The sequence below is a fragment of the Scyliorhinus torazame genome, chromosome 5 (genome assembly GCF_047496885.1).
Source record: "Scyliorhinus torazame isolate Kashiwa2021f chromosome 5, sScyTor2.1, whole genome shotgun sequence".
Lineage (NCBI taxonomy): Eukaryota > Metazoa > Chordata > Chondrichthyes > Carcharhiniformes > Scyliorhinidae > Scyliorhinus > Scyliorhinus torazame.
Window position 1 is genome coordinate 211,716,965 of NC_092711.1, and position 22,093 is coordinate 211,739,057.

A 22,093-nucleotide genomic window follows, 5' to 3' on the forward strand; every position below is an offset into this window, starting at 1 on the left:
ATCCACTCCCATCCCTAATCCACACCATCCCCAATCCACTCCCCCATTCCCAATTCTCTCCCCAGCCCCAATACACTCTCCCATCCCCAATCCGCTGCCCCATTCTCAATTCCCTCTCCCCTTCGCAATCCACTGGCCCATACCCAAACCAGCCCCCATCCCCAGCCCACTCCTCTTCCCCAATCCTTTTTCCCATCCACCATCCAGTCTCCCATCCCGATCCAGTCCCCGACCCCCGCCCATTCCTCCAACCACAATCCACTCCCCATCCACAATCAACTCCCGCATCCCCAATCCACTCTATCCCGAACCCACTCCCCCATCCCCAATCCACTCCCGCATCCCCAATTCACTCCCCCATCCCCAATCCACTCCCCCATCCCCAATCCACTCCATCCCCAATCCACTCCCGCATTACCAATCCTCTCCCCAGCCCCAATACACTCCCCCATCCCCAATCCACTCCACCCCAATCCACTCACCCATCCCCAATGCACTTTCCCATCCCCAATCCCAATTAGCTCTCGCATCCCGATTCCACTCTCCCATTCCCAATCCACTCTCCCATCCCCAGTCCACTCCTTCATCCCCAATCCACTCCCCCATCCCAAATCCACTCTCCCATCACCAATCCACTATCCCATGCCCAATCCACTCCTCCATCCCCAATCCACTGCCCCATCCCCAATCCTCTCTCCCATCACCAATCCACTCTCCCATCCCCAATCCACTCTCCCATCCCCAATCCACTCTCGCATTCCCAATCCGCTCTCCCTTCCCCAATCCACTGTCCCATCCCCAATTCACTCTCCCATCCACAATCCACTCTCCCATCCCCAATCCACTCCTCCATTCCCAATCCACACCCCTCCCAATCCACTTCCCATCCACAATCCACTCTCCCATCCCCAATCTACACCCCATCCCCAATCCTGTCTCCCAACCCCAATCCACTCTCCCGTCCGAATCCACTCTCCCTTCCCCAATCCACTCTCCCTTCTCCATTCCACTCTCCACTCCGCAATCCACTCTCCCATCACCTATTCACTCTCCCATCCTCAATCCCAATCAACTCTCCCACCCCCAATCCACTTTCCCATCACCAATCCACTGCTCCATTCCCAATCCACACCCCATCCCCAATCCACTCTCCCATCCCCAATCCACTCTCCCATCTCTAATCCACTTTCCCATACCCAATCCCAATCAACTCTCCCATCCCCAAACCACACTCCCATTCCCAATCCACTCTTCCATCCCCAATCCGCTCTCCAATCCCTAATCCACTCTCCCATTCCCAATCCACTCTCCACACCCAATCCATTCCCAATCCCCAATCCAGTCTCCGATTCCCAATCCTGTCTCCCATCCCCAATCCACTCCTCCATCCCCAATCCACTTCACATCCCCAATCCACTCTCAAATTCCCAATCCACTCTCCCTTCCCCAATCCACTCTCCCATCTCCAATCCACTCTCCCATCCTCAATACACTCTCGCATTCCCAATCCATTCTCCCTTCCCCAATCCACTCTCCCATCACCAATCCACTCTCCCATCCACAATCCACTCTCCCATCCCCAATCCACTCACCCATTCCCAATCCACCCTACCATCCCCAATCCTCTCTACCATCCCCAATCCACTCTGCCATCCCGAATCCACTCCCCCATCCCCAATCCACTCCATCCCCAATCCACTCCCCAGCCACAATGCACTCCCCAGCCCCAATCCACTCCCATCCCTTATGCACTCCATCCCCAATCCTCTCCCCCATTCCCAATCCTCTCCCCAGCCCCAATACACTCCCCCATCCCCAATCCACTCCAACCCCAATCCACTCCTGCCCCATTCCACTCCCATCCCCAATACACAGCATCCCCAATCCACTCTCCCATCCCCAATCCAATCTACCATCCCCAATAGACTCCCGCGACAATCTACTCCCCCATATCCAATCCACTCTCCCATCCCTAATCCACTCTGCCAGTCCCAATCCACTCCACACCCCCAATCCATTCCCAATCCCGAAATCAGTCTCCGATCCCCAATCCTGTCTCCCATCCCCAATACACTCTTCCATGTACAATCCACTCTCCCATCCTCAATCCACTTTCGCATTCCCAATCCACTCTCCCTTGCCCAATCAACTCTTCCATTCCCAATCCACTCTCCCATCCCCACTCAACTCTCCCATCCCCAATCCCCTCCTCCATCCCCAATCCACACCCCTCCCAATCTAATTCCCATCCACAATCCACTCTCCCACCCCAATCCACTCTCCCATCCCCAATCCACTCTCCCATCCCCAATCAACACCCCATCCCCAATCCAGTCTCCCAACCCCAACCTACTCTCCCGTCTCAATCCACTCTCCCATCCTCAATCCAGCCTCGCATTCCCAATCCACTCTCCCTTCCCCAATCCACTCTCCCATCCCCAATCCACTCTCCCATCCCCAATCCTCTCTCCCATCCCCAATCCACTCTCCCAAACCCAATCCACTCTCCAAACCCCAATCCACATCCCATCCCCAATCCACACTCCCGTCCCCAATCCACTCTCCATCCCCAATCCACTCTCCCATTACCAATCCACTCTCCCATTCCCAATCCATTTTCCCATTCCCAATCCACCATCCCAAATCCACTCTCCAAACCCCAATCCACTCTCCCATTCCCAATCCACTCTCTCATCTCCAATCCAGTCCCCCATCGCCAATCCACTCCCCATCCCAATCCAATCCCCCATCCCTAATTAACTCCTCAATCCCGAATCCACTCTCCCATCCGCAATCCACTCTCCCATCCCCAATCCACTGCCCCATTCCGAATACCCTCTCCCATCCCCAATCCACTGCCCCATTCTCAATTCCCTCTCCCCGTCCCAATCCACTGTCCCATACCCAAACCAGCCCCCATCCCCAGCCTACTCCTCCTCCCCAATCCTTTTTCCCATCCACCATCCAGTCTCCCATCCGGATCCAGTCCCAGACCCCAGCCCATTCCTCCAACCACAATCCACTCCCCATCCCCAATCAACTCCCGCATCCCCAATCCACTCAATCCTGAATCCACTCCCCCATTCCCAATTCACTCCCCCATCCCCAATCCACTCCCCCATCCCCAATCCACTCCATCCCCAATCCACTCCCGAATTACCAAACCTCTCCCCAGCCCTAATACATTCACCATCCCCAATCCACTCCATCCCCAATCCACTCCCCATCCCCAATCCACTCCATCCCCACTCCACTCTCCCGCCCCTAATCCACTCTCCCAATCCTCTTCACCCCGATCCACTCTCCCATCCCCAATTCTCTCCATCCCCAATCCACTCTCCCATCCCCAATCCACTCCCCCATCCCCAATCCACTCTCCAAACCCCAATCCACTCTCCCATTCCCAATCCACTCTCCGATCCCCAATCCACTCTCCCATCCCCAATCCACCCTCCAAACCCCAATCCACTCACCCATTCCCAATCCACCCTACCATCCCCAATCCTCTCTACCATCCCCAATCCACTCTGCCATCCCGAATCCACTCCCCCATCCCCAATCCACTCCATCCCCAATCCACTCCCCAGCCACAATGCACTCCCCAGCCCCAATCCACTCCCATCCCTTATGCACTCCATCCCCAATCCTCTCCCCCATTCCCAATCCTCTCCCCAGCCCCAATACACTCCCCCATCCCCAATCCACTCCAACCCCAATCCACTCCTGCCCCATTCCACTCCCATCCCCAATACACAGCATCCCCAATCCACTCTCCCATCCCCAATCCAATCTACCATCCCCAATAGACTCCCGCGACAATCTACTCCCCCATATCCAATCCACTCTCCCATCCCTAATCCACTCTGCCAGTCCCAATCCACTCCACACCCCCAATCCATTCCCAATCCCGAAATCAGTCTCCGATCCCCAATCCTGTCTCCCATCCCCAATACACTCTTCCATGTACAATCCACTCTCCCATCCTCAATCCACTTTCGCATTCCCAATCCACTCTCCCTTGCCCAATCAACTCTTCCATTCCCAATCCACTCTCCCATCCCCACTCAACTCTCCCATCCCCAATCCCCTCCTCCATCCCCAATCCACACCCCTCCCAATCTAATTCCCATCCACAATCCACTCTCCCACCCCAATCCACTCTCCCATCCCCAATCCACTCTCCCATCCCCAATCAACACCCCATCCCCAATCCAGTCTCCCAACCCCAACCTACTCTCCCGTCTCAATCCACTCTCCCATCCTCAATCCAGCCTCGCATTCCCAATCCACTCTCCCTTCCCCAATCCACTCTCCCATCCCCAATCCACTCTCCCATCCCCAATCCTCTCTCCCATCCCCAATCCACTCTCCCAAACCCAATCCACTCTCCAAACCCCAATCCACATCCCATCCCCAATCCACACTCCCGTCCCCAATCCACTCTCCATCCCCAATCCACTCTCCCATTACCAATCCACTCTCCCATTCCCAATCCATTTTCCCATTCCCAATCCACCATCCCAAATCCACTCTCCAAACCCCAATCCACTCTCCCATTCCCAATCCACTCTCTCATCTCCAATCCAGTCCCCCATCGCCAATCCACTCCCCATCCCAATCCAATCCCCCATCCCTAATTAACTCCTCAATCCCGAATCCACTCTCCCATCCGCAATCCACTCTCCCATCCCCAATCCACTGCCCCATTCCGAATACCCTCTCCCATCCCCAATCCACTGCCCCATTCTCAATTCCCTCTCCCCGTCCCAATCCACTGTCCCATACCCAAACCAGCCCCCATCCCCAGCCTACTCCTCCTCCCCAATCCTTTTTCCCATCCACCATCCAGTCTCCCATCCGGATCCAGTCCCAGACCCCAGCCCATTCCTCCAACCACAATCCACTCCCCATCCCCAATCAACTCCCGCATCCCCAATCCACTCAATCCTGAATCCACTCCCCCATTCCCAATTCACTCCCCCATCCCCAATCCACTCCCCCATCCCCAATCCACTCCATCCCCAATCCACTCCCGAATTACCAAACCTCTCCCCAGCCCTAATACATTCACCATCCCCAATCCACTCCATCCCCAATCCACTCCCCATCCCCAATCCACTCCATCCCCACTCCACTCTCCCGCCCCTAATCCACTCTCCCAATCCTCTTCACCCCGATCCACTCTCCCATCCCCAATTCTCTCCATCCCCAATCCACTCTCCCATCCCCAATCCACTCCCCCATCCCCAATCCACTCTCCAAACCCCAATCCACTCTCCCATTCCCAATCCACTCTCCGATCCCCAATCCACTCTCCCATCCCCAATCCACCCTCCAAACCCCAATCCACTCTCCCATCCCCAATCCACTCTCCCATCCCCAATCCACTCTCCCAACCCCAATCCACTCATCCAACCCCAATCCACTCTCTCAACCCCAATCCACTCTCCCATCCCCAATCCACTCTCCCATCCCCAATTCACTCCCCCATCCCCAATCCACTCCCCCATAGCCAATCCACTCCATCCCCAATCCACTCCCGAATTACCAATCCTCTCCCCAACCCCAACCCACTCCCCCATCCCCAATCCACTCCATCCCCAATCCACTCCCCAGCCCCAATCCACTCTCCCATCCCCAATCCACTCACCCATCTCCAATCCACACCCCCCATCCCCAATCCACTCTCCCAACCCCAATCCACTCTCCCATCCCCAATCCACTCCCCCATTCCCAATCCACTCTCCAAACCCCAATCCACTCTCCCATTCCCAATCCACTCTCCAAACCCCAATCCACTCCCATTTCCAGTCCACTCTCCCAACACCAATCCACTCTCCCATCTCGAATCCATTTTCCAGTACCAAATCAATTTCCCCGTTCCGAATCCACTCCCCATCCCAAATCCACTCCCCCATTCCCAATCCACCGCATCCCCAATTTTCTCCCAATCACAAATCTACTCCCCATCCACAATCCAGTTCCCCATTCCCAGTCCATTCCCCATCTCCAATTAACTCATCCATCCCGAATATACTCTCCCATCCCCAAACCACTCTCCAATCCCGAATCCACTCTCCCAACCCCAATCCACTCTCCCATCCCCTATTCACTCCCCCACCTCCAATGCTTTCTCCCATCCGCAATCCACTCCCCCATCCCGAATTCACCCATCACAAATCGACTCTCCCGTCCCCAATGCACTCACCCATTCCCAACCACTCTCCCATGCCCAATCCACTCTCCTATCCCCAATCCACTCCTCCATAATCCACTCTCCCCATCCAATCCACTCTCCATCCCCAATAAACTCTCCCATTACCAATCCACTCTCCCATTCCCAATCCATTCTCCCATTCCCAATCCACCATCCCAAATCCACTCTCCAAACCCCAATCCACTCTCCCAGTCCGAATCCACTCTCTCATCTCCAATCCAGTCCCCCACCCCCAATCCACTCCCCATCCCAATCCAGTCCCTCATCCCCAATTAACTCCTCAATCCTGAATCCACTCTTCCATTCCCAATCCACACTCCCATTCCCAATCCACTCTCCCATCCCCAATCCACTCTCCCATCCCCAATCCACTGCCCCATTCCCAATAGCCTCTCCCATCCACAATCCGCTGCCCCATTCTCAATTCCCTCTCCCCTCCCCAATCCATTGTCCCATACCCAAGCCAGCCCCCATCCCCAGCCCACTCCTCCTCCCCAATCCTTTTTCCCATCCACCATCCAGTTTCCCATCTGGATCCAGTCCCTGACCACAGCCCATTCCTCCAACCACAATCCACACCCCATCCCCAATCAACTCCCGCAGCCCCAATCCACTCAATCCTGAATCCACTCCTCCATCCCTAATTCACTCCCCCATCCCCAATTATCTCCCCCATCCCCAATCCACTCCCCCATCCCCAATCCACTCCATCCCAATCCACTGCCGAATTACCTATCCTCTCCCCAGCCCCAATACACACCCCCATCCCCAATCCACTCCCCAGCCCCAATCCACTCCATCCCCACTCCACTCTCCCGTCCCCAATCCACTCTCCCGTCCCCAATCCACTCCTCCATCCCCAATCCACTCTCCCATCCCGAATCCACTCCCCCATCCCCAATCCACTCCATCCCCAATCTACTCCCCAGCCCCAATCCACTCCCCAGCCCCAATCCACTCCCATCCCCAATCCACTCCATCCCCAATCCACTCCCCCATTCCCAATCCTCTCCCCAGCCCCAATACACTCTCCCATCCCCAATCACTGCCCCATTCCCAATACCCTCTCCCATCCCCAATCCACTTTCCCATCCCCAGGCCGCTGCCCCATTCTCAATTCCCTCTCCCCTCCCCAATCCACTGTCCCATACCCAAACCAGCCCCCATCCCCAGCCCACTCCTCCTCCCCAATCCTTTTTCCCATCCACCATCCAGTCTCCCATCCCGATCCAGTCCCCGACCCCAGCCCATTCCTCCAACCACAATCCACTCCCCATCCACAATCAACTCCCGCATCCCCAATCCACTCAATCCCGAACCCACTCCCCATCCCCAATCCGCTCTCCCATCCCCAATCCACTCCCCCATCCCCAATCCACACCCCCATCCCCAATCCACTCTGCAAACCCCAATCCACTCTCCCTTCCCCAATCCACTCTCCGATCCCCAATCCACTCTCCGATCCCCAATCCACTCTCCCATCCCCAATCCACTCTCCCATTTCCAATCCACTCTCCCAACCCCAATCCACTCTCCCTTCCCCAATCCACTCTCCCAACCCCAATCCACTCTCCCAACCCCAATCCACTCTCCCAACCCCAATCCACACCCCATCCCCAATCCACTCTCTCAACCCCAATCCACTCTCACAACCCCAATCCACACCCCCATTCCCAATCCACTCACCCATCACCAATCCAAACCCCCATCCCCAATCCACTCTCCCAAACCCAATCCACTCTCCCATCCACAATCCGCTCACCCATCACCAATCCACACTCCCATCCCCAATCCACTCTCCAAACCCCAATCCACTCTCCCATTTCCAATCCACTCTCCCTACACCAATCCACTCTCCCATCTCCAATCCATTTCCCCATACCAAATCCATTTCCCCGTTCCGAATCCACTCCCCATCCCAAATCCACTCCCCCATTCCCAATCTACCCCATCCCCAATTTTCTCCCTATCACAAATCTACTCCCCATCCACAATCCAGTTCCCCATTCCCAGTCCATTTCCCATCTCCAATTAACTCATCCATCCCGAATATACTCTCCCATCCCCAAACCACTCTCCAATTCCGAATCCACTCTCCCATCCCCAATCCACTCTCCCATCCCCAATTCACTCCCCCACCTCCAATCCTTTCTCCCATCCGCAATACACTCCCCCATCCCGAATTCACCCATCACAAATCGACTCTCCCATCCCCAATGCACTCACCCATTCCAACCACTCTCCCATGCCCAATCCACTCTCCCTTCCCTAACACACTCCTCCATCCCGAATTCACACCATCCCGAATACACTCTCCCGTTCCCAATCCACTCCCCCATCCCGAATTCACACCTTCCCGAATCCACTACTCTCTCATCTCCAATCCAGCCCCCCATCCCCAATTCACTCCCCACCCCAATCCAGTCCCGCATCCCCAATTAAGTCCTCAATCCCGAATCCACTCTTCCATCCTCAATTAACTCCTCGATCCTGAATCTTCTCTCCAATCCCCAACCCACTCTCCCTTCCCCAATCCATTCTCCCAATCCCAACCCACTCCATCCATAATCCACTCTCCCAATCCAATCCACTCTCCATCCCCAATCCACTCTCCCATTACCAATCCACTCTCCCATTCCCAATCCATTCTCCCATTCCCAATCCACTATCCCAAATCCACTCTCCAAACCCCAATCCACTCTCCCATTCCCAATCCACTATCCGATCCCCAATCCTCTCTCCCATCCCCAATCCACTCTCCCAACCCCAATCCACTCTCCCGTCCCCAATCCACACTCCCATCCCCAATCCACTCCATCCCCAATCCACTCCCCCATTCCCAATCCTCTCCCCAGCCCCAATACACTCTCCCATCCCCAATCCACTGCCCCATTCCCAATACCCTCTCCCATCCCCAATCCACTTTCCCATCCCCAGGCCGCTGCCCCATTCTCAATTCCCTCTCCCCTCCCCAATCCACTGTCCCATACCCAAACCAGCCCCCATCCCCAGCCTACTCCTCCCCAATCCTTTTTCCCATCCACCATCCAGTCTCCCATCCCGATCCAGTCCCCGACCCCAGCCCATTCCTCCAACCACAATCCACTCCCCATCCACAATCAACTCCCGCATCCCCAATCCACTCAATCCCGAACCCACTCCCCATCCCCAATCCGCTCTCCCATCCCCAATCCACTCCCCCATCCCCAATCCACTCCCCCATCCCCAATCCACTCTGCAAACCCCAATCCACTCTCCCATTCCCAATCCACTCTCCGATCCCCAATCCACTCTCCCATCCCCAATCCACTCTCCAAACCACAATCCACTCTCCCATCCCCAATCCACTCTCCCAACCCCAATCCACTCTCCCAACCCCAATCCACTCTCCCATCCCCAATCCACGCTCCCAACCCCAATCCACTCTCCCATCCCCAATCCACTCTCCCATCCCCAATCCACTCTCCCATTTCCAATCCACTCTCCGAACCCCAATCCACTCTCCCAACCCCAATCCACTCTCCCAACCCCAATCCACTCTCCCATCCCCAATCCACTCACCCATCTCCAATCCACACCCCCCATCCCCAATCCACTCTCCCAACCCCAATCCACTCTCCCATCCCCAATCCACTCCCCCATTCCCAATCCACTCTCCAAACCCCAATCCACTCTCCCATTCCCAATCCACTCTCCAAACCCCAATCCACTCCCATTTCCAGTCCACTCTCCCAACACCAATCCACTCTCCCATCTCGAATCCATTTCCCAGTACCAAATCAATTTCCCCGTTCCGAATCCACTCCCCATCCCAAATCCACTCCCCCATTCCCAATCCACCGCATCCCCAATTTTCTCCCAATCACAAATCTACTCCCCATCCACAATCCAGTTCCCCATTCCCAGTCCATTCCCCATCTCCAATTAACTCATCCATCCCGAATATACTCTCCCATCCCCAAACCACTCTCCAATCCCGAATCCACTCTCCCAACCCCAATCCACTCTCCCATCCCCTATTCACTCCCCCACCTCCAATGCTTTCTCCCATCCGCAATCCACTCCCCCATCCCGAATTCACCCATCACAAATCGACTCTCCCGTCCCCAATGCACTCACCCATTCCCAACCACTCTCCCATGCCCAATCCACTCTCCCATCCCCAATCCACTCCTCCATAATCCACTCCCCCCATCCAATCCACTCTCCATCCCCAATAAACTCTCCCATTACCAATCCATTCTCCCATTCCCAATCCATTCTCCCATTCCCAATCCACCATCCCAAATCCACTCTCCAAACCCCAATCCACTCTCCCATTCCGAATCCACTCTCTCATCTCCAATCCAGTCCCCCACCCCCAATCCACTCCCCATCCCAATCCAGTCCCGCATCACCAATTAACTCCTCAATCCCGAATCCACTCTTCCATTCCCAATCCACACTCCCATTCCCAATCCACTCTCCCATTTCCAATCCACTCTCCCAACCCCAATCCACACCCCATCCCCAATCCACTCTCTCAACCCCAATCCACTCTCACAACCCCAATCCACCCCCATTCCCAATCCACTCACCCATCACCAATCCACACCCCCATCCCCAATCCACTCTCCCAAACCCAATCCACTCTCCCATCCACAATCCACTCACCCATCACCAATCCACACTCCCATCCCCAATCCACTCTCGAAACCCCAATCCACTCTCCCATTTCCAATCCACTCTCCCTACACCAATCCACTCTCCCATCTCCAATCCATTTCCCCATACCAAATCCATTTCCCCGTTCCGAATCCACTCCCCATCCCAAATCCACTCCCCCATTCCCAATCCACCCCATCCCCAATTTTCTCCCTATCACAAATCTACTCCCCATCCACAATCCAGTTCCCCATTCCCAGTCCATTTCCCATCTCCAATTAACTCATCCATCCCGAATATACTCTCCCATCCCCAAACCACTCTCCAATCCCGAATCCACTCTCCCATCCCCAATCCACTCTCCCATCCCCAATTCACTCCCCCACCTCCAATCCTTTCTCCCATCCGCAATACACTCCCCCATCCCGAATTCACCCATCACAAATCGACTCTCCCATCCCCAATGCACTCACCCATTCCAACCACTCTCCCATGCCCAATCCACTCTCCCTTCCCTAACACACTCCTCCATCCCGAATTCACACCATCCCGAATACACTCTCCCGTTCCCAATCCACTCCCCCATCCCGAATTCACACCTTCCCGAATCCACTACTCTCTCATCTCCAATCCAGCCCCCCATCCCCAATTCACTCCCCACCCCAATCCAGTCCCGCATCCCCAATTAAGTCCTCAATCCCGAATCCACTCTTCCATCCTCAATTAACTCCTCGATCCTGAATCTTCTCTCCAATCCCCAACCCACTCTCCCTTCCCCAATCCATTCTCCCAATCCCAACCCACTCCATCCATAATCCACTCTCCCAATCCAATCCACTCTCCATCCCCAATCCACTCTCCCATTACCAATCCACTCTCCCATTCCCAATCCATTCTCCCATTCCCAATCCACTATCCCAAATCCACTCTCCAAACCCCAATCCACTCTCCCATTCCCAATCCACTATCCGATCCCCAATCCTCTCTCCCATCCCCAATCCACTCTCCCAACCCCAATCCACTCTCCCGTCCCCAATCCACACTCCCATCCCCAATCCACTCCATCCCCAATCCACTCCCCCATTCCCAATCCTCTCCCCAGCCCCAATACACTCTCCCATCCCCAATCCACTGCCCCATTCCCAATACCCTCTCCCATTCCCAATCCACTTTCCCATCCCCAGGCCGCTGCCCCATTCTCAATTCCCTCTCCCCTCCCCAATCCACTGTCCCATACCCAAACCAGCCCCCATCCCCAGCCCACTCCTCCTCCCCAATCCTTTTTCCCATCCACCATCCAGTCTCCCATCCCGATCCAGTCCCCGACCCCAGCCCATTCCTCCAACCACAATCCACTCTCCCATCCCCAATCCACTGCCCCATCCCCAATCAACTCTCCCAACCCCATTCCACCCTCCCATTCCCAATCCACTCTCCAATTCCCAATCCACTCTCTCATCTCCAATCCAGCCCCCCATCCCCAATTCACTCCCCACCCCAATCCAGTCCCGCATCCCCAATTAAGTCCTCAATCCCGAATCCACTCTTCCATCCTCAATTAAATCCTCGATCCTGAATCTTCTCTCCAATCCCCAACCCACTCTCCCTTCCCCAATCCATTCTCCCAATCCCAACCCACTCCATCCATAATCCACTCTCCCAATCCAATCCACTCTCCATCCCCAATCCACTCTCCCATTACCAATCCACTCTCCCATTCCCAATTCATTCTCCTATTCCCAATCCACTATCCCAAATCCACTCTCCAAACCCCAATCCACTCTCCCATTCCCAATCCACTATCCGATCCCCAATCCTCTCTCCCATCCCCAATCCACTCTCCCAACCCCAATCCACTCTCCCGTCCCCAATCCACACTACCATCCCCAATCCACTCCATCCCCAATCCACTCCCCCATTCCCAATCCTCTCCCCAGCCCCAATACACTCTCCCATCCCCAATCCACTGCCCCATTCCCAATACCCTCTCCCATTCCCAATCCACTTTCCCATCCCCAGGCCGCTGCCCCATTCTCAATTCCCTCTCCCCTCCCCAATCCACTGTCCCATACCCAAACCAGCCCCCATCCCCAGCCCACTCCTCCCCAATCCTTTTTCCCATCCACCATCCAGTCTCCCATCCCGATCCAGTCCCCGACCCCAGCCCATTCCTCCAACCACAATCCACTCCCCATCCACAATCAACTCCCGCATCCCCAATCCACTCAATCCCGAACCCACTCCCCATCCCCAATCCGCTCTCCCATCCCCAATCCACTCCCCCATCCCCAATCCACTCCCCCATCCCCAATCCACTCTGCAAACCCCAATCCACTCTCCCATTCCCAATCCACTCTCCGATCCCCAATCCACTCTCCCATCCCCAATCCACTCTCCAAACCACAATCCCCTCTCCCATCCCCAATCCACTCTCCCAACCCCAATCCACTCTCCCATCCCCAATCCACTCTCCCAACCCCAATCCACTCTCCCATCCCCAATCCACTCTCCCATCCCCAATCCACTCTCCCATTTCCAATCCACTCTCCGAACCCCAATCCACTCTCCCAACCCCAATCCACTCTCCCAACCCCAATCCACTCTCCCATCCCCAATCCACTCACCCATCTCCAATCCACACCCCCCATCCCCAATCCACTCTCCCAACCCCAATCCACTCTCCCATCCCCAATCCACTCCCCCATTCCCAATCCACTCTCCAAAGCCCAATCCACTCTCCCATTCCCAATCCACTCTCCAAACCCCAATCCACTCCCATTTCCAGTCCACTCTCCCAACACCAATCCACTCTCCCATCTCGAATCCATTTCCCAGTACCAAATCAATTTCCCCGTTCCGAATCCACTCCCCATCCCAAATCCACTCCCCCATTCCCAATCCACCGCATCCCCAATTTTCTCCCAATCACAAATCTACTCCCCATCCACAATCCAGTTCCCCATTCCCAGTCCATTCCCCATCTCCAATTAACTCATCCATCCCGAATATACTCTCCCATCCCCAAACCACTCTCCAATCCCGAATCCACTCTCCCAACCCCAATCCACTCTCCCATCCCCTATTCACTCCCCCACCTCCAATGCTTTCTCCCATCCGCAATCCACTCCCCCATCCCGAATTCACCCATCACAAATCGACTCTCCCGTCCCCAATGCACTCACCCATTCCCAACCACTCTCCCATGCCCAATCCACTCTCCCATCCCCAATCCACTCCTCCATAATCCACTCCCCCCATCCAATCCACTCTCCATCCCCAATAAACTCTCCCATTACCAATCCACTCTCCCATTCCCAATCCATTCTCCCATTCCCAATCCACCATCCCAAATCCACTCTCCAAACCCCAATCCACTCTCCCATTCCGAATCCACTCTCATCTCCAATCCAGTCCCCCACCCCCAATCCACTCCCCATCCCAATCCAGTCCCGCATCCCCAATTAACTCCTCAATCCCGAATCCACTCTTCCATTCCCAATCCACACTCCCATTCCCAATCCACTCTCCCATCCCCAATCCACTCTCCCATCCCCAATCCACTGCCCCATTCCCAATAGCCTCTCCCATCCACAATCCGCTGCCCCATTCTCAATTCCCTCTCCCCTCCCCAATCCACTGTCCCATACCCAAGCCAGCCCCCATCCCCAGCCCACTCCTCCTCCCCAATCCTTTTTCCCATCCACCATCCAGTTTCCCATCTGGATCCAGTCCCTGACCACAGCCCATTCCTCCAACCACAATCCACACCCCATCCCCAATCAACTCCCGCATCCCCAATCCACTCAATCCTGAATCCACTCCTCCATCCCTAATTCACTCCCCCATCCCCAATTATCTCCCCCATCCCCAATCCACTCCCCCATCCCCAATCCACTCCATCCCAATCCACTGCCGAATTACCTATCCTCTCCCCAGCCCCAATACACTCCCCCATCCCCAATCCACTCCCCAGCCCCAATCCACTACCATCCCGAATCCACTCCATCGTCAATCATCTCTCCCATCCCCAATACACTCTCCCATCCCCAATCCACTCCATCCCCAATCCACTCTCCCATCCACAATCAACTCCCGCATCCCCAATCCACTCAATCCCGAACCCACTCCCCATCCCCAATCCGCTCTCCCATCCCCAATCCACTCCCCCATCCCCAATCCACTCCCCCATCCCCAATCCACTCTGCAAACCCCAATCCACTCTCCCATTCCCAATCCACTCTCCGATCCCCAATCCACTCTCCCATCCCCAATCCACTCTCCAAACCACAATCCACTCTCCCATCCCCAATCCACTCTCCAAACCACAATCCACTCTCCCATCCCCAATCCACTCTCCCAACCCCAATCCACTCTCCCATCCCCAATCCACTCTCCCAACCCCAATCCACTCTCCCATCCCCAATCCACTCTCCCATCCCCAATCCACTCTCCCATTTCCAATCCACTCTCCGAACCCCAATCCACTCTCCCAACCCCAATCCACTCTCCCTACCCCAATCCACTCTCCCAACCCCAATCCACTCTCCCATCCCCAATCCACTCTCCCATCCCCAATCCACTCTCCCAACCCCAATCCACTCTCCCATCCCCAATCCACTCTCCCATTTCCAATCCACTCTCCCAACCCCAATCCACTCTCCCAACCCCAATCCACTCTCCCATCCCCAATCCACTCTCCCATCCCCAATCCACTCTCCCAACCCCAATCCACTCTCCCATCCCCAATCCACTCTCCCAACCCCAATCCACTCTCCCATCCCCAATCCACTCTCCCATCCCCAATCCACTCTCCCAACCCCAATCCACTCTCCCATCCCCAATCCACTCTCCCATTTCCAATCCACTCTCCCAACCCCAATCCACTCTCCCAACCCCAATCCACTCTCCCATCCCCAATCCACTCTCCCAACCCCAATCCACACCCCATCCCCAATCCACTCTCTCAACCCCAATCCACTCTCACAACCCCAACCCACACCCCCATTCCCAATCCACTCACCCATCACCAATCCACACCCCCATCCCCAATCCACTCTCCCAAACCCAATCCACTCTCCCATCCACAATCCACTCACCCATCACCAATCCACACTCCCATCCCCAATCCACTCTCCAAACCCCAATCCACTCTCCCATTTCCAATCCACTCTCCCTACACCAATCTACTCTCCCATCTCCAATCCATTTCCCCATACCAAATCCATTTCTCCGTTCCGAATCCACTCCCCATCCCAAATCCACTCCCCCATTCCCAATCCACCCCATCCCCAATTTTCTCCCTATCACAAATCTACTCCCCATCCACAATCCAGTTCCCCATTCCCAGTCCATTTCCCATCTCCAATTAACTCATCCATCCCGAATATACTCTCCCATCCCCAAACCACTCTCAAATCCCGAATCCACTCTCCCATCCCCAATCCACTCTCCCATCTCCTATTCACTCCCCCACCTCCAATCCTTTCTCCCATCCGCAATACACTCCCCCATCCCGAATTCACCCATCACAAATCGACTCTCCCATCCCCAATGCACTCACCCATTCCAACCACTCTCCCATGCCCAATCCACTCTCCCTTCCCCAACCCACTCCTCCATCCCGAATTCACACCATCCCGAATACACTCTCCCATTCCCAATCCACTCCCCCATCCCGAATTCACACCTTCCCGAATCCACTACTCTCTCATCTCCAATCCAGCCCCCCATCCCCAATTCACTCCCCACCCCAATCCAGTCCCGCATCCCCAATTAAGTCCTCAATCCCGAATCCACTCTTCCATCCTCAATTAACTCCTCGATCCTGAATCTTCTCTCCAATCCCCAACCCACTCTCCCTTCCCCAATCCATACTCCCAATCCCAACCCACTCCATCCATAATCCACTCTCCCAATCCAATCCACTCTCCATCCCCAATCCACTCCCGCATTTCCAATCCTCTCCCCAGCCCCAATACACTCCCCCATCCCCAATCCACTCCATATCCAATCCACTCCCCACCCCAATCCACTCCAATCCCCAATCCACTCCATCCTCAATCCACTCAACCATCCCCAATACACTCTCCCATCCCCAATCCACTCCATCCCCACTCCACTCTCCCGTCCCCAATCCACTCTCCCATCCCCAATCCTCTTCACCCGAATCCACTCTCCCATCCCCAATTCTCTCCATCCCCAATCCACTCTCCGATTCCCAATCCATTTCTCCATTCTAAATCCACTCCACAACCCCCAATCCACTCTCCCATTCCCAACCCATTCCCCCATTCTCAATCAACCCCATCCCCAATTCTCTCACCATCCCAAATCCACTCCCCATCCACAATCCAGTTCACCATTCCCAGTCCGTTCCCCATCTCCAATTAACTCGTCCATTCCGAATCCACTCTCCCATCCCCAATCCAGTTTCCCATCTCCAATCCACTTCCCCATTCCCAATCCAGTCCCCATCCCCAATCCAGTCCCCCGTCCCCAATCCACTCTCCCATCCCCAATCCACTCCCCCATCCCCAATCCACTCTCCAAACCCCAATCCACTCTCCAAACTCCAATCCACTCTTCCATTCCCAATCCACTCTCCCACCCCCAATCCACTCCCCCAAACCCCAATCCACTCTCCTATTCCCTATCCACTCTTCCATCCCCAATCCACTCTCCCGCCCCCAATCCACTTTCCCATTCCCAATCCGCCACCTCATCCCAAATCCACTCTCCCAACCCCAATCCACTCTCCCATCCCCAATCCACTCTCCCGTCCCCAATCCACTCTCCCAACCCCAATCCACTCTCCCACTCCCAATCCACTCTCCCATCCCCAATCCACTGCCCCATCCCCAATCAACTCACCCAACCCCAATCCATTCTCCCACTCCCAATCCACTCTCCCATCCCCAATCCACTCACCCATCCCCAATCCACTCTCCCAACCCCAATCCACTCTCCCACTACCAATCCACTCTCCCATCCCCAATCCACTGCCCCATCCCCAATCAACTCTCCCAACCCCATTCCACCCTCCCATTCCCAATCCACTCTCCAATTCCCAATCCACTCTCTCATCTCCAATCCAGTCCCCCATCCCCAATCCACTCCCCGTCCCAATCCAGTCCCGCATCCCCAATTAAGTCCTCAATCCCGAATCCACCTCCCATCCCCAATTAACTCCTCGATCCCGAATCCTCTCTCCAATCCCCAATCCACTCTCCCTTCCCCAATCTATTCTCCCATTCCCAATCCACTCCATCCACAATCCACCCCCCATTCCCAATCCACTCTCCCATTCCCAATCCAGACGCCATTTCCCAATCCACCTTCGCATCATGAATCCACTCTCCCATCCCCAATCAATTCTCTCATTCCTAATCCAGACCTCCATTCCCAAACCACTCTCCCGTCCCCAATCCACTCTCCCATCCCCAATTCACTCTCCAATTCCCAATCCACTGTCCCATCCCCAATCCACTCTCCCATCCCCAATCAACACTCCCATTCCCAATCCACTCTCCCATTCCCAATCCACTCTCCCGTTTGCAATCCACACTCCCATCCCCAATCCACTGCCCCATTCCCAATTCCCTCTCCCATTCCCAATCCACTCTCCCATTCCCAATCCACTCCCCATCCCCAATCCACTCCCCCATCTCCAATCCACACCCCCATCCCCAATCCACTCTCCAATCCCCTATCCACTCTCACATCCCCAATCCACTCTCACATCCCCAATCCACTCCCCATCCCCAATCCACTCCCCATCCCCAATCCACTCTCCCATCCCCAATCCACTCTCCCATCCCCAATCCACTCTCCCATTCCCAATCCACTCTCCCGTCTGCAATCCACACTCCCATCCCCAATCCACTGCCCCATTCCCAATTCCCTCTCCCATTCCCAATCCACTCTCCCATTCCCAATCCACTCCCCATCCCCAATCCACTCCCCCATCTCCAATCCACACCCCCATCCCCAATCCACTCTCCAATCCCCAATACACTCTCACATCCCCAATCCACTCTCACATCCCCAATCCACTCCCCATCCCCAATCCACTCCCCATCCCCAATCCACTCTCCCATCCCCAATCCACTCTCCCATCCCCAATCCACTCTCACATCCCCAATCCACACTCCCATCCCAATCCACACCCTATCCCCAATCCACTCCCCCATCCCCAATCCACTCTCCCATCCCCAATCTACTCTCCCATCCCCAATCCACACCCACATCCGCAATCCACTCTCCCATCCCCAATCCATTTCTCCATCCCAAATCCATTTCCCGGTTCCGAATTCACTCGCCATCCCCATTACACTCCCCCATCCCCAAACCACTCCCTCACCCCCCATAAACTCTCCCATCTCCAGCCCAATCCCCATCCCTAATCCATTGCCCCATTACCAATTCACTCCCCCATCCCAAATCCACTTTTGCATTCCCAATCCACTACCCATCCGCAATCCACTCCCCATTCCAAATCCACTCCCCCATTCCCAATCCACTCGACCATCCCCAATCCGCTCCCACATCCTCAATCCACTTACTCATTCCCAGTCCACTCCCCAAACACGTTCCACACCCGATCCCCAGCTCAATCCACCATCCACTCCCCCATTTCCAATCCATTCCACATTCCCATTCCACGTTCCTCCAGCCGACTTTCCCAATGCATTATCCTTTGTTCCGATCTAACCCAACATTCCAAATTAAAGCCTGGAAAGAAGGGATCTCAGAAATGTTCACCTTGGAGACACTGCTCCACCTCGCCAAACAGTGATCATGCCTTTGATAAAGCATCACAGATCCTGGTGATTGGACGATTTCCGATATTTTGCCTTGGTCTTGCAGAGCAGAGGGAGTGAGGATGCTCTTTACTTCTTATTATTAACAACTTGAAGTACCATGTTGCTCACAATTGAACCTTAAGGATGACTATTACTCCGTGCAGAATGTTCTCATGATGGGTGGACCATCTCCGTCTGGGACTGTGCCACATCACGCTTAGACTGATACCACCAGCATCTGGGTTTGTATCACATCAGCCAGTGACTGCACCATCTCCCTCTGTGTCTGCGCCACGTTGACCTGTGCCTGTGCAATGCCGCCGATGTTCCCAGCCATGGCCTGCTGTGATTGGGCCATGTTCAAGTGGGAAAAGGCGGGGTGGGTGTGAACAGAAAACGACAGTGTTAGACAGTACTATGCATGCAGCCCAGGGGCTGGTGGGTAGCTGGTGGCCTCAGTGGGGCAGGGCACCCGGCCATGGGATCTGGTATGGGGAGGCAGGGTGGGTGTTTGGCCGTGCTCCTGGTGGTGGGGGTGTAGGGTTACGGGTGTGTGGGACATGGGTTACTGCCAGGGGCACAGTGCTGTCTACTCACCCTGGCCGCCCTGAGGAGGACGTGTAGGTTTTTACCGGCACTGTAGGACGGTGTTCCCACGACGCTCACAGTCTCTGCCACGTGTGCCCAGGCACTGTGAATGGCAGCAGCTGGCAGCCTCCTTCCTGGGCCGGGTTACAAGGTCATCCGCCACTCCTCCCTCGCACCCAAGCGAGTCTCCAGCTCGGCATCGGTAAACCGCTTAGCTGCCCTTGTCGCCATCATCTTGTTGGCTGGGATAGTGTGTGTGAGGAGTGAAGTGTGTGTCTGCAGCTGCAGCTTGTCAGCCTTTTGAGTGTGAATTGCGAAACTGGCTAATCTGACACCGTTTCTCATTAGAATCGATTGTATCCCACGTGGCGCCAGTGCCTAGCCCCTGAACAGTAGCAGAATCGGTCCGGGTGTCGTGAAAGTCCACAAATTCTGCGCTGACATCAACACTTAGACTCTGGGATGGCACGGTGGCGCAGTGCTTAGCAGTGTCGCCTCACAGCGCCGAGAACCCGGATTCAATCCCGGTCCCAGCTCACTGTCCCTGTGGAGTTTGCATATTCTCCCCGTGTCTGGATGGGTCTCACCCCCACAATCCAAAAAGATGTGCAGAGTAGGTGAATTGGCCACGCTAAATTGCCCCTTTTGTGGGAAAGAAATAATTGGGAAATCTAAATTTATTTTAAAAAACACATTGGGCGGTTGCTGCGTTTCGCTGACTGATCAATGGGGTTTCCCACAGTGGGGCAGCCCCACTCCGCCGGGAACACCATGAGCTGCAGGCATAATGGAGAAACCCGATGGTGGAGAAATCAGCCCCTAGTCCCTGAAACAGAGAATCCCGCCCAGTAACGTTTATATACCTTTCTCAAATGATAAGGAACAAGAGTCACAGGTCCACTACTAGTTTTGAAAAAAAAAAACATTCAACATAAAATTCTTGGATTCTGACACAATTCTCCTTTATTCCCCCCTTAGATTTATTAACATGGATTGCAAAGTACATCTGAAACTACAACGGTCTCATTAATCCTAAAAGTCCTTTTTAAGCACTCAAGATGACTGTGGTCAAATACACACTCCGCTCTGAACTCAAGTTAGTGTCTGAAGTTTTCTCTTCAAAATCCCCCCAGACGATTGTCACATGAAAGTTTCCAAATTCAACTCCCAGAAACAAGCTTTACATTCTCTCAAAAGAATACTTTCACTTGGCGGTTTGCATTCCGAAAGCCAGTCAAGGGTTTATCAATGACACTTCCTAGCAAAGCTGCCTCTCCGCTCTGAACCTGAACAGTGAATCCAATCCAGCATTTCACTCCAACCCCATTAAGATTTCTTTGTGTTGACTGATGTGCAAACAGCTCACAAAACTTTCATTCTCCTTTGATATCTGCTGTCCCACTTTAAACTTAATTACTGTGATTGTCTCTTTAAGCCTCTCCAGCCTCCTCATCCTCAGTGCTACTTGGTTAGTCACTGACAATGTGTTGAAAATCGCTGAATGCTGGGGCAGCACTGTAGCACAATGGTTAGCATTGCTGCCTCACAGTGCTAAGGTCCCAGGTTCAATTCTGGGTCACTGTCTGTGTGGAGTTTACACATTCTCCCCGTGTTTGCGTGGGTATTGCCCCCACAACCCAAAATATGTGCAGGGTAAGTAGATTGGCCATGCTAAATTGCTCCTTAATTGGAAATAATGCATTGGGTTCACTAAATTTATAAAAGAAAATGCCCGAATGATGTTCAGCGCCCTTGGAAGCAGACCCTTTGCAAACTGTGGTGTTCCGGCACCTCCCCTGCGGGCGTCATCGGCACGTGCCCCACCATCTCCTCCTCCCTTGGG

At 54.6% G+C, this 22,093-nt stretch overlaps 1 long non-coding RNA gene across 1 annotated transcript in view; it reads left to right on the forward strand.

Moving 5' to 3' along the window:
• Positions 1–22,093, forward strand: part of LOC140422738 (uncharacterized) — a 279,296-nt gene that overhangs the window by 251,566 nt on the left and 5,637 nt on the right. Inside the window, exon 4 of the long non-coding RNA XR_011947571.1 lies at positions 21,229–21,346. This is a non-coding gene — a long non-coding RNA (uncharacterized lncRNA). The remainder of the gene's footprint in view (positions 1–21,228; positions 21,347–22,093) is intronic.